At 34.5% G+C, this 10,495-nt stretch overlaps 1 protein-coding gene across 4 annotated transcripts in view; it reads left to right on the top strand.

Annotated features, from left to right (window-relative positions):
• The first annotated feature begins 10,323 nt into the window (after positions 1-10,323).
• LOC127879724 (zinc finger protein 583-like) overlaps positions 10,324-10,495 on the top strand; it is a 5,671-nt gene continuing 5,499 nt past the window's right edge. Inside the window, exon 1 of one of the 4 annotated variants that reach the window (XM_052426737.1) lies at positions 10,324-10,446. The gene's annotated coding sequence lies outside the window, so the exon portion shown is untranslated. The other 3 variants (XM_052426736.1, XM_052426735.1, XM_052426738.1) reach the window with 3 other exon arrangements.

The raw sequence follows: 10,495 nt of genomic DNA, 5'->3' as shown, positions 1-10,495 counted from the left end.
TCCGGCCATACCACGTGGTTTGTGACGTCATTTTGGCTAGCACGCTAAGTAGAAATTTGTCAACATTGGCCCCACTTAGAAATTTCAAATCCACGTATCTTATTATTTACTCTTTTTTGACGAAATAAAGCGCAGGCTAAGGAAAAGTTGAGCACTATTCCCGGTTATATAAATAGTTGAAACCAGATGAGTAGTTTAGTATATCATTCGAGGCAAATTCCTATTTTTTACGTTACAAGGCACGCAAGCACGACAAGCACATTTGAAATCGTCCAAAATATCTGTTTTATATTCCTTTTTGCAGTGAACCAATATGTGCGGACGTGATTAATTCCATATAAAATGTGTTTTGTCCGAAAAAATTACCTGAAAACACCACTTAAAGACATTTCTAATGTACATCAACCCTTTGGCTAACACGACAAGCAACGAAATTCAAGGCAAGCACGGCAAGTCGATATTCGGCTAGAACGACTAGTTGTTATTAGTATAGAATTGGTAACTTCTATGTTGTCAAACAATATCCTTCAATTATTTTCAATGTGTGTGTCCCTTTAATAGTTCGTGTCTATTTACTGTCTTCGTGTAATTCTGTGCCCTGCCCTGTGTGCGTTCAGCCGTGTACAATGTATAAAAGTAAAGTTTTAAGATCTTTAAACAGAACAGATAAACATAATCTGCACTAATAAGAAACTTCTGAATCGAAATTCAGACATAATGTTACCATAAATAAGACTCTTCGTCCGTGAGGGTGAAGGGTCAGTAATTTAATACTTATATTACCGAGAACAGTTTTTGTTAAATTAATAAACAAGTATGCATTTATATGGAACATAGTTGTGCGAACATAATTATATATGTTTATAGTTATAGTCACTTAAACGGATCTTTTCACGCTTTGGTAAATTGACAAAATTGAAAAAAGTTGTTTCAGATTCGCAAATTTTCGTTTTAGTTATGATATTTGTGAGGAAACAGTAATACTGAACATTTACCATGGTCTAATAGAGCCATTATATGCATCTTTTGACGATTTTAAAACCTAAAAATTATAAAGCGTTGCAACGCGAAACGATTGAATAATTTGGAGAGTTCTGTTTTTGTCGTTAAATTTTGTGAAACTACGAAGATTGCTTATATAAGGTATAAAATACGTTCAACATGTGTACTCGGCGGAATAGCTCAGTAGGCTAAAGCGTTTTTACTTCAGGACTCTGGCAGGACTCCAGGGGTCACTGGTTCGAAACCTGGTCCGGGCAATGTTCTTTTCCTTTTTTTAATTTTATTCTTGATTTTTTACTGGAGATTTTACGATCCAATGTTTACATTTATCGATATAAAGCATTTAATGAATAAGTTAAAAAATGCCAAAATCTGTGAAAAGGCCCCTTTAATGACAATATACTACACTGCCTTTTTGCGCTCCCCATTCGTAATAATGATTTAAACAAGATAAGATTAGTTTATAACAGTTTTACGTTTCTATGAAAATTTGACTGAAAACTAGATAGAGTATGGTTTAATTTTTACCCATACACACTCTTGAAAACTTAAAAAATGCATCAAAACTAAATTTTTGCGGTTAAGCGCAAACAGTTTTGTATAACCCGACAGATATTGACCTTTGTGCCGACTCCAGAACTTGTGATGTGCCAAGTTGAATTCGCCTTGCAAAAATAGTTCCGTCTATTTTTTTTCCAATCTACCGTTTCTCAAAAAACACCTTTTCCCAAGTTGTTTTTCATATACAGAAAACATGTTGCCTATATATTTGGAACAATCGCAAAAGTGTCAGTTAAAAATATGGCGACCAACCTTGTCTTTTTTTTTTGCCCCCAACGGGCGGCATATAGTTTTCGTACTGTCCGTTGACCCTGAAAGGTATTTGTAAATGCATTTTATGTGAAATGTTATTAGAAAATAAATATATGTTTACAGGTAATTCATCAGAAATTAAAACTATTAAAAATGTTATCATTCCATTTTCATATAGTCACTCGCGGATAACAGGCTTATAAGTCGTGTTTATTTCATATTATGCCGTAAATTGACCTCCGATGCATTTAGATTCCAACCCAAACTATTGTTAAAACTTTGACGCACTTCTTCTATACAACCTCGAAAAAGAATGTGTACAAACTCGTTGGTCAATATAACGTCGATGGCAAAGGTGAAGATGAACCAAACATCAAGAGCTCTTCCGATATTCGGTAATTTTGTTTGTCCGTAAAGCTTATTTAGTCGTGCATAAACTGTTATTATGGAAATACATGTAATATGTCCATTCGGAATATTTTAAGTAAAATTTAAAAGAAAAAACACATGTTATTTCAACTGTAGTAATGTATTTATTTGTATTTATTTCAATATTAGTGACCACGAGTTCGACAACCCGGGGAGACTGCGTGTGAAGCCGAAGGCAAAAGAGGCCAAAATGGACTCGAGTCGAAATGCCGTTGCCAGGGGAACTTTAGGTGTACGGTGGGACTGTGCGAGGAGAAACGAAAGCAAGTTATTGCCTACGTACAGACTTGGACTAGACATGGAAGAAATTTGATAAGAAACCGCCTTTCTGAAGAATTCCGTGTTTTAGTAGCTTGACTTGAGCGAGATATATATAATTATTCATGTGCATAGTGTGTTATTTTTCCCGTATTTAAGTAAATTGTGTCGTGTTCTGAGAAAACTGGGCATAATGCTTGTGCGCAAATTTGTCATCCCAGATTAGTCTGTGCAGCGCGCACAGACTAATCGGGGACGGCATTTTCCGCTTTTATGGAATTTTTCGTTTAAATAATGTCTCTTCTTAGCGAAAATCTGGTTTAGGCGGAAAGTGTCGTCCCTGATTAGCCTGTGCTGACTGCACAGGCAAATCTGGGACGACACTTTACGTGGAAAATGTCTCCCCTTATTAGCCTGTGCTGACTTCATAGGCAAATCTGGGACGACACTTTACGCACATGCATTATGCCCAGTTTTCTCAGTACACGACACAATTGTGCTGAATATTTATCTCACTCAAATAAATGCTAATGGTATGTGTTTATTGTTGCCTTTGTGAATCCGATCATAATTGCTTGCAAATAATTAATTGAAGCGTTAAACAGCATTGATTTAAACGTTGTTTTAATAACTCTATTTTTGTCCAAAACTGTACAATATTTAAACTGCCCTAATTTAATACTCCATTTTATATTTCGGCATTAAGCATTGTGTGTCACATAGATAATTGAGAAATTTTGGATAAAAGCAAAGTATAATATTACACAAATGCTCAGTTGTCTTTGCTTTTTACGTTTGAATTGCTCCATGCAGTTAACGAACAACGAAGATTGTTCAAGATTTTGATTCAGAAATTAACACAACGCAGTGTATGTTTTATTAATAATTTTAATTAATGCAACAATGTTAAATGGCATCATTGAATCACATGTAAAATCACAATCTAAATCACAATTGCTATAATATAACAGTAGCGTTAACAAAATAATAAAATACAATAAAAAGAAAAGAAACGCAACAAGTTAACATCGTGGTATAAACAGATACGATTCAAATGTTAATTATGCTTGAGATCTGATTATAAAGCATTAATCACAATTATAAAATTACATTTTAATCACAATACAAATCACAACTGCTATAATATAACAGTAGCATTAACCACAGGTGGTTAGCGTGTGGCTATGATATTAATTAGTGAAAACATCATTTTGAATGATAAATAATCATATTATAACGAAAAATTAACTTTTCTGAAAAAAAAAATTTCACTATCAAATATATATATATTTGATAGTGAATTTTTTTTTTTCAGAAAAGTTAATTGTTCGTTATAATATGATTATTTATCATTCAAAATGATGTTTTCACTAATTAATATCATAGCCACACGCTAACCACCTGTGGCATTAACAAAACATTAAAAAAAAAACAATAAAAAGTAAAAAAAAACGCAACAAGTAAACATCGTGGTATAAACAGATACGGTTCAAATGTTAATTATACTTGAGATCTGATGATTATGCTTTTATCGCAACAATTCAATCACGGGTAAATCACAAATAAATCACGGGTAAATCACAAATAAATCACAAACAGGTAAAACCACTGTATACACGTCATTTGTGCTTTTGCCCATAGTGCCTATACAGTGAACTTATATGTTTATAGGCGGCTTTGCACACATGGCAAACGTGTGTTTTTACCTCGCTGTGTGTTTTGAGATGTTCTCGGAAATGAGCCCGTGTTGTGGCCTTGTGGTTGCATAGCTCGCACTCGATCTGCGTTCTGTTTCCAGGTGAAGCGTCCAGGTCTCTCTGTCGTACAGTAGGATGGTGACTACGTGGGAACTGTATTTGGCGGAGAAGCTGATAGACATGTTATCCCCCCTGTTATCAGTCTTGCTATATATGCGGCCGCCATAGCCAACATTATTCTGTTATCAGCGTTACTGGTACCATCCTGGGACATGGTTGCCCCCACGTACTTGAATCTGCTCACTTCTTTCAGCTTCATGCCATTCATGGTAATGTCTGCACTGGTGTTGTCCGTGCTGTTCATCATATTCTTAAATTTCTCCCTGCTGACCCCCTCAAGTATGCTGCTACTCTTTCCTAGAGTATGTTTGTGAGTACTTGGAGGTCACTGCTGGTGCCGCCCATAAGGTCAATTTCATCAGCGAATCTGAAGTTGGAGATGGTTTTTCCAACGATGGAGATAGAGGTGTGGTGGTCTTGAAGAGTTTTCTGCGTTATTTTCCAAAGAAAAACAGGCTATACAGGACGGGCGAGAGCAGACATTATTGATGGTCACCCTTCTATCTATTGAGAACTACTGCACCGCTGGCGTTTCTTGAATGATCTGCACCGGCCTAGTGCCAACATTGCAGTCGCTCAGAACCAAACGTAGGCCATTATGCCACGTGCAGTCGAAAGCTTTTTTGAAATCGATGAAGTTGTTGAAGAGCTCACGTTGGTGCTGCAGGTATTTCCAACGATGACTTTGCAATTGAAGATCTCTTCCACAATGGTCAACCATACTCTGAATCCAGAATGTTCTTCTGCAAGCTGTTCCTACACGTAACTTTCCAATCGGTTAAGGATGAAGCTTAGCATGCCTTTGTTGGGATGGCTTATAAGTTTAAACCTATTTCTTTCAGCTCGATTACATCGAAAGCTTAAGGCTTATTGAACCGCTACCGAGTCCATATCCTTGTTATAGAACCAGTTCTTGCTGTCTTAAGAATGATTTAAAGAACGCTCCCACTGTGGGGATCGAACCCGTTAACGCCCGATCGATAGACTGTTGGCTGATAAGACTGATTGATTGTGCGATAATTATCTTGAGGTTGCCTTTTTCCGATAGAGAGATGACCAGATACTGGGTCCACTGCTCCAAACACGTTTTCTCCATCCAGAGTTTTCTCCATCCAGATCGTTAAAATTATTTTCGCCATTGCTACAGCTATTGCCTCTCCTACGAGCTTCATCAGCTCAGAAGGGACGTTGTTAACTCCCGCAGATTGTCATGGCTTTAAACAGCACCTACCTCCTCCAACTCAAGTATGTATTTCAGTCGTTTTTGATGAGACTGGGGTCTGGTTGATGCAGGTAGGTACAGAGGTCGCTGCAATATTCATTTTGTATACCTACTGAGTCTTTTATATAAAAACATGAACGCTTTTCATAAACAATTAATCATATGCGCTGTGCATCTAAGAAGATCACTTAATATTGAGTTCCTTGTTGTGTACGGATATCTTTTCAGTTTATCATCTCTTACAATCGTCTCTTACAACGTATTAAAGACATGAAAACAAGGTATAGTATCCTTTTTAAGTTTACTAATTAATTACGACATTCTGGACTCATTATAAAGTTTCTTCTTATGCCAGTCTCTCTTATGAAACAAAAGTATGAAATGGTGAGTAAATGACCAGCGAAAATGCTTTTAATGATGTGCCACGTAGTAATCGTCGTACGAAAAAGCCTTAAGCAAATGACTTCGACTAAATAGATTCACTAGTTACTGCAAATATGGAGGAAATGTACGACTAAATAGATTCACTAGTTACTGCAAATATGGAGGAAATGTACGCACTAAATAGATTCACTAGTTACTGCAAATATGGAGGAAATGTACGCACTAAATAGATTCACTAGTTACTGCAAATATGGAGGAAATGTACGACTAAATAGATTCACTAGTTACTGCAAATATGGAGGAAATGTACGACTAAATAGATTCACTAGTTACTGCAAATATGGAGGAAATGTACGACTAAATAGATTCACTAGTTACTGCAAATATGGAGGAAATGTACGACTAAATAGATTCACTAGTTACTGCAAATATGGAGGAAATGTACGCACTAAATAGATTCACTAGTTACTGCAAATATGGAGGAAATGTACGCACTAAATAGATTCACTAGTTACTGCAAATATGGAGGAAATGTACGACTAAATAGATTCACTAGTTACTGCAAATATGGAGGAAATGTACGACTAAATAGATTCACTAGTTACTGCAAATATGGAGGAAATGTACGACTAAATAGATTCACTAGTTACTGCAAATATGGAGGAAATGTACGACTAAATAGATTCACTAGTTACTGCAAATATGGAGGAAATGTACGCATACGGCGAGGGCATTTGCGTTCTTACACACCATATATCGATATATATTATTCTTGAAATTCACGAAATAAAATGTGTGTAAGTTTTCAGTAGAGTGAACTTGATAGGTTGCAAAATATTTAAATTTTATAAATGTTTATTTTGTGTTGGTATTTGCTATATTGAACACCTTTACCACGCAGTTCTCACGTTGAACACGCCCTTAAGCTATAAGAAGGATCCAAGAAACCTATGCCCTTTTAAAACCAGCTTATGATTGCCCCCCAGGCAGTGGAGAGAGTGTACTTGCAACAAACCAATGCGCCAAACAGGCGAGCAACACACAGCTCATATGATTAATTGTATATGAAAAGCGTTCAATTTTCTTGATATTAAAGACTCAGTAGCTTTACAAAACATACCACGGCAAGCCGATAGTAGTTGACCACCTCGAGTGTCTGAAGATATTGTATTGTATCCACCGGGATGTATTTGCAAGATTTATTAACGTATTTCGGGAAGTTTCGGTAATGCTGAAACGATTCTTTTGCGAAGTGTTCGGTGTAAGATTCAAGGATTTCTAATACTCAGGTAAAATTTAAAAAACTTATGAAATTATAACATAACACTCGCTGATTTTCCGAGAAATAGAACAAAATTAATGCAACGGAGTCAAAGTACCACAAACAAGAAATATATTTTTTTAAATACGGCGTTGATTTTGGTCGGTGTTTATTAACAATCAAAAGTTATAGCTATGAGATCAAAATAGCGAATGCCGTTTTTTCTGCGCAGTTCTTAGCTGCATCACAAGCCAATTACGGGGTTTTGCGCCAGATTTCGTTACTTATTTCGCTTTATTAGATATTATTACTCAAATATCTATATTTACAGAATAGAAAAACATAAGAAGCATGAAAATAAATGAAAGCATATAGGTCAGCCGGCAACACTTGAATCTAATTTGATTCCATTATTAATAGTATCGTGAATCATCGTGCTCATGCAATAGATTGGTCTAAATGGATAAGTATTTCTAATTAAATTAATCAAAATTGGTCCTTATCATGCATTTGTTGAAAACACATTAAAAATCTATGATTGACATACCATAATAATATCGTCGAAGATCTTTATTTAGTAACTTTCTGATCAAAATAAACTTCAAGTGCACATAGTTTACGCGATAGCGTTTATATAACGATTTCTGTAACTGACCGCAAACTGATCTTGATACCTTGCGGGTTGGAATGCAAGGCATTAAAGTCAGCTAACAATTCCACTGCTGGAAAGACGGCTTGTTTAAAGCTTTAAATATGTACGTGTTTAACGGTAAATTTCGAAAACAATTTAAATATTTTCGTCAAAGCGTATATCAGGTTACTGAACAACAATACTTATATGATCTAAAATTAATGAGTGCACAGAATGAAATATCGTAGTAATTACCAAGCCCCATTCGGGAGCTAAGCTAAATACAGTACGTATTTCATTTGCAAACCTTTTTTTCAGATCATGCTTGACATCAGGAATAATTGATTAAATGATTTTCTTCAAAAATACACGATCATATACTATTAACATCAGTTTCTGATAATTTTTAGACCAATGGAATATTTATACAACAGAGAAATAAAAGGAGTCGTGACAATAAAACTGACAACTGCAAATATAAAAATTGTATTGGTGTATGTGTCACTCCCTATCGACATCTCAATATATGCATATGACTTGGGAATTACTAATTTACGTTTTACCTGTTAAAATTTATTTAATACAATTTTGTTCTATATACTAATATTTCGATAAAACCGAAGTGAAAAAAAAAAACAATTAGAAAGAAAATTCGATTTTGAGTTCGTACAGTTGTATCTGTAAAATACAACATGTGTGAATATAAACGCATATACATGTAATTTAAACCACGATGGCCTTGACTTTTTTTAACCAAAACTCGTTGACTTTGTACAGATGAACAATTATAAAGAGAAAATATTCCGATTCCAACGACATTAGTTGCATTTAGATTGCGGACTATATCCACAGTTCATGAACTACGTTATCTGGGCGATTAATCCTTTTTTGTATCAACTTAAAGGCGTTTTATGATCGAATAATAAATAGACTTAAATATATTTAATATAAACAATTCAATCAATTAAGAATGCGTTATTAATGCCTCACAAAGTATACACGGGTAACCACTGATTTTTGTATGTCCACATCTTACTAATAAAGCCAACTAGGTAATTGTTTACTGGCAATTCAACGAGGTTAAATATATCTGGTGATAAAGTATTATTAAATATTGACATATTCTTTCAAAAAGCTCACTAATCATAATAAAAAAAGAAACTCAATATCGAACTTGTTTTATGTTACATTAGTTGCGATATGCTGTATTGCAAACGATAAAAACGATAATGATCAAAACTCGTGTCATACTTTTAGTTGATCAGATATTTGTAATTTACCGTTCACTAACACACGCGCTAACTTATTTGAAATTAAAAGTACATCTTTGCTTTCGATTATACCTTTGTGTGTGAATGAATTTTTTGTGTTCATTAATTTTCATATTGTTATTATATGCGAAATAGTCAATGTTAAATTGAACCTAATTATGTAGTACACTGAGTTTTTTGTTTCATTATTTTATTAACTTCAGTCAGTCAGTCTGTGTTAACTTCAATCAGTACCTTATTTTGATAATAATTATCAATCATGCCATTACACTTGAGTGTTTTGCATATGGCTAAAAGCAATTGTATGCTTAAGCTGATAAATGTTGTTGTTGTTGTATTTAAGCGAATTTGATACATGTTCAATCAAATACGCGTGTTGATAAATACTTAATAACATTAAGAACAAGTTAATTTTCTATGCATAATGTAGGCAAACTTAGAATATGTTTTTCATTAAAACGTGTGTTAGGAGAAAGTTATGTGTATTAGCTTAAATGCATTGTACACTTAAAAAAATTACACTTTAAATGTTAAATATGATTATTTCGATCTATATGATTTCTCTATTTGTTTGTTATTTATTTAAACACATCATTTTTGTGCTTAATTAAATTATCTACAACAAGAAAGAAATCATATACCCGTACATATTTTGTACACGGATTCGTTTGAAACCTTTACCCCTTAAGATGCGTATTTTCATCCATTTGTAGTCCCTTAGAAACTTGCATTTAATTTAAGACCTTTTTTACTACAAGACTCAAGTTGTAAATGCTTCATTTCCAACCCTTAGTTACTGATGAGCAGCAAACCGTATAAAACCTGAACAGACTGCGAGTAACTCGCCGTCTGTTCTGGTTTTATGATGGTTGCGAAAGCCATTTTCACTTTGCTTCTTATGGGGGAAAGGTTAAGGAATATAGGCATGAAAACGAACATTTTCTTTATAATGCCTAACAGTAATTAAAATATTGTGTTTACGAATATACAACAATTAATATAATTACTAGCTTTAAATTCGATATAAAAATATGAACTTCCGATTGCGTGTTTAATTGAGTGTATATTTAATTAAAAATAGCTACTAAAAATTTCACTGCATGAATACCGTAAATACACGAACATTTAAAACAAGTTATTCCTATTTAACTCTGACTGAATGCCATCAAGTTTCGATTGGTGATAAGAGAAATTAATGATAAGTAATTGAATATCTTAGTTCATTTCGGTTTCTGACAGCATTGTCTTCGTGTTTTCATGGCATGTCCAAGGCGAGTATTTTACACTGTAAATGTGTGGGCATTGAAGGTCTCGGTCCAAGCTTGGGTTTGCACCAGCTGGCCCCATTTTCCTCCGTGGTAGGTTATAGGGGATTTGAACGCGTGAGGTTTGAATGAATTTACGATC

Source organism: Dreissena polymorpha, chromosome 4, assembly GCF_020536995.1.
Source record: "Dreissena polymorpha isolate Duluth1 chromosome 4, UMN_Dpol_1.0, whole genome shotgun sequence".
NCBI classification, from domain to species: domain Eukaryota; kingdom Metazoa; phylum Mollusca; class Bivalvia; order Myida; family Dreissenidae; genus Dreissena; species Dreissena polymorpha.
The sequence above is the reverse complement of the archived record's forward strand: the minus strand, read 5'-3'. Positions and strand labels throughout refer to the sequence as shown.